Here is a 4,217-nt window from a genome sequence, read left to right as displayed (position 1 = left end):
TGCCAAGTGTTTTGGATGTCTTTATTGTAGGCAATAGCCAGAATCTTTGTACTATTTAATTCCCCCTCAGCATGGTGAAGATGTTTTTTGCAGACAGCTGCACACAGATATGCCTGTAGGATCCTTTCCCATCCTGTCTTACAAAGATGCCATCATCCATATCCGATTCCAGCTCAATTCTCGGTAAAAGGACACTTCCTGGAGATGGGAGCAGCACCTTTCTAAAGCAGCCTTAAAAACAAGCCAAGGTACAGTTGGTGTGAGGGTCCTCCTCCCAAAATTATTTCCAGAAACGGAGTTTATACTTATATTAAAAATAGAGCTCATTTACTGATCTTTCACTGGCTTCTTGGTATTGGCACAACACTGATAGGCTTCCTAGTTTTCAGAGGTAGCCTTAGGAGATACCAGCCCAGCTGCAATCATACATATGACTGTTAACAACAGCAAAATTGTAGAAACTCCATCCAAGTGTTGCTGTATATTAACACATCATCGTGTTTGTGTATTGCCTGGAGTCAACATATGATTGCAATTGTTGACCTGTTTAAACAATAAAAAATAGCTATAAGCCTTTGGAAGCCAAAAGGCTTTACATTAAGCTGGGATATGGCAATGGGAGGGAGGGGTGTAAGGAATGCTGTCATACATTTGGCTTGAAATTTTCCTGGTATGTGCCAATATCTCTTCTATAAATCCAGTAGGCTTATATACTTAGTTTGCCTATTTTGCATGTAGCAGTTCACTGTTTTTCTCTTATTCCTAATCCCAATCTTCTAACCAAGAAACCACATGATCTGAAGCCATTGTCCTTCCCTGTGATCTCAGTTGTGTCTTTATTTAAGACACCTCAGCCAAAGTCATTAAAGGCAGGTGGGGTCAGATGGCTCTGGTGCTCTGGCATAAAAGTACCAGGAGGAAAGTATCATCTCTCTTCAGCTTCTTGGAGTTCAGTTCTGCCTCCGCCAACTCTGTTTGCTTCCTTCACTCTGTTGCAAGTCCTCGTGTACATGGCAGCCTTAGCTGTCTCTTGGTCCCTTGTAGCAAGCTAGTGGGACCCTGCTTTCTCTGGAAGGAAATTTCTTTCCAAAAAGCTCAATATGGATCACCTTACCCCGGCATCAGCCCCATGCATCACCCAGAGTACTACTGTTGGAGAACCTTGCTCTGTTGGTAGAGCGAAAACTACATGTTCCTTTGTGCTTTCCCCAACACCACATGGTCCATTGGGAAAGGTACGTTTTTCTTCTTATTGAAGAGTGTTGGCACAAAGACCAATATGCTGTAGAGTTCCAGGCCGAGAAGAACGGTGCCAGATGCACTCACGTTCAATGCACTCAGACTTCTGATGGTGTAAGAAAAGAAGCCCTGGTAATCTACTTGCTGGCAAGTTACTTGCCTCACTTGTTGTCCTGCTGCTGTATGAATACAGTGCACCCAGAAACAGGCAGGCTGTGGGAACTACTGAACAGCATTTCTTCTTCAAGTACTTGGACCTGTGCTGAACATGCTTGATAATCCTTCTCCATACAACTCGCACTTCAGCATCCTTCTGTTTATCTTGATTTGGAGGCAGGTCGGTAGGAAGACAGGAGTTCCTCAAATGCTACTAATGCACAAAGACCAGTTACCTTTTCTGTGTGCATTTTTTTTGTCCTTTTATCATGTCTCTGGCTTCTCTTCACACCCTTTAGAAATGGCCTGGTCTGCCTGGAGAGAGACTTTCCAACAGCATAACTGCCTTGGACAAGCAGGACTGAAGCATCTTCACTTCGGATGGGAAGAATTGTCTGTTTATAAAAGGAGAGTTTAAACAAGAGAGTATATAAGCAGAGAGGGACCACAAACTCCCCTTAGCAGTAACTACTCCAGAAGGTAATCGGAGAGTCTCCAAAGCTGACCTCCATGTGTCTTGCATCGCCTCGTCTCCTTTCATGCCACTTTCATGTGACAGACCCCACGAAGAATGCCTGGAGGCTGCACTGTACCACATTTATTATTTTGTCAGAGCTGCCGTGTCTGCCAAATGGTGGCCAGACACTCAGACAGACTTTCCCAATTAGCAGAGTCCTGCAGCTGATGTCTGGGGCTTGCATATGTGTTCCCTGCGCATTACCACAGCCAAGACGCTTGCCAGGTCCACATGGCCTGGGGTAGGTATCTGCCTCGGCCGCTGGGCTGGAGAGAAGCAGCTGGGCTTTCTTGAAAGTTGTGGTTTCCCTCGGCTCCTCTTGTTTGGCTGTGAAAGGCTCCTGTTTGGGTGTTTCATCCTTTCATCCCTCTGTGGCCTGGGTGGAGCTGGAGCCTCCAGTGTGACTTGTCTGGGTCATGCCACAGGCCTTGGCATCCTCCTCGACCTCGGGAGAGAGCGGCTCTGCATGCTTGCCATGATGGAGCCCACAGGACATCTGCGTGTGGGGCCAGCTCCTGGCATGACTCAGTCTCCAGGTGAACCCTTGCATCCTCAGCATCTCCAGCCCCTCCTGAGCCTCAGGGGCTTATAGCAGTCTCAGTGTCACTCCAGAGATGCTTTCCTTGTGCATCCTCCTCTATTCCCTACAGACACACTTCATGGCCCTGCCCTTCCTCCATGATCATTGTTTCTTCCCCCTCTTGCTCTGCTTGAGCTGCATTATCCCCCACAAACTTGCCTCTGCACCCACCAGAAACTTCGCCACCTTTGCAGTCTATACAAAATACCTTCCCTCATCTGCTCAAGTGCATTTAATCTCCTCCCTGAGCCCTCTGAAGAAAAGTATTTTTCTTATCATACTCCTGTAGTAGCCTTATGTCTCCTCTCACTGTTGCTTTCTGGATGGTTTTTGTTCTGAAGTCTTTTATAATGATTCAATGTTGTTTGTGCAGAGGCACTTAGAACCTACAACAAGACACGTGGATGCTGGAAGGCCATGCGCAAAGAAATGGTCCTTCTCTCAAGAGCTTGCAGACCACAGGTGGTCCTGGGGAAAAGGCAGATTCCCAAAGCAGCTAGCTGGGGTTATTGGCAGCAGCAATCTGAAAAGGCATGGAGATGAGCATAAGCCGCTTCTGAATTGAGTGAGTGAGCCTGTGCTGGGGTTACCGCACTGGCAGGGGAGGGAAAGGGATACTCCCCACTGGTTTTATATCCTCAGACACGTTTTTTGTTATTGGAAGTAGCAAAGGGTAAAATTCACATCACTTCAGAGATGCCCCTTACAGAAACTGGGCTGCAAGATCCAGCCCCAAGCCTGGATACTGCTCAAAATGTGGGCTGGCAGAGAGGGAAATGCTCATTTGTTCAGCAGGAGGAGAGCACTGGTAGCATGCCAGTCTGTACGGCTGGCTCCGCTACCCCAAAAAGCATCAGCTGTTGAAAGATCACCAACAGTTTTCTGTAAGGTCACTGCATACTACAACATCATTGTGCAGCCATCCTGGAGACAGGCAGTGAAACTATTCAGACTGTCGATGAATCGGTGAAAAAGGGTTATCCTCTAACAGGATCTTTAGGTTGCACAGAGATCAGTGCAACCACGGCCTGGCCAGCAAAGCCAGACAAGCCATTCTTGGGATTTTTTTTTTCATTTTCTTGGAAAAGACATTATTTGAACATTTTGCAGCTTCCATTTATTTCCCCAGCTCTGTATTTTTCCCCTTGATTTTGTCTCTAATGGCAAAAAGACCCAACCAGACTGCAGCTTTGTTTGGCACCAAACTTTCCTCCTGAGATGATCGCACAAGAAGTCTTTTATCACTTCAGCGGCTCTGAGCCAGAGCTGCTTGTGGTGGAAGTCGCCGGGACTGTAACCCCGGGCTGTCGTGGGACGAGAGTCAAGCTCGGGCTGTCAGCAAGGCGAGTTGCAGCAGTCGGAGCCCCTGCCAGGACACGTCAGTACTTCTGAGCGTGCTTCCCCCGGTGCTGTTCTCATTAAGGAAAAGGTATGAAATCCACATCTAGATTGAATTAGTCTTTTAAAAAAATTAAGTGTTGTTTAAAATATAAATCCTGTCCAGAATCATGGTCTAATTCCTTAGGAAATCACTATAAATCGAACCTCCCCTGCTCCCCACTGCCTAATAACAACATGTCACCTCTTGGTTTTCTCACAGAGCTGATTCACCTTCTGTGCCACTTGCACTGCGCTGGCTTCAGCACCGTCACCTCTGCTTTATGCCCAGGTTTGTGTTGAGGAAGGAGGGTCCTGCTGAACTACCAGACTGCTGGTCTCTCCAGC

Source organism: Mycteria americana, chromosome 6 (genome assembly GCF_035582795.1).
Source record: "Mycteria americana isolate JAX WOST 10 ecotype Jacksonville Zoo and Gardens chromosome 6, USCA_MyAme_1.0, whole genome shotgun sequence".
In the NCBI taxonomy this organism is placed as follows: Eukaryota; Metazoa; Chordata; class Aves; order Ciconiiformes; family Ciconiidae; genus Mycteria; species Mycteria americana.
This window is presented reverse-complemented; position numbering follows the sequence as displayed.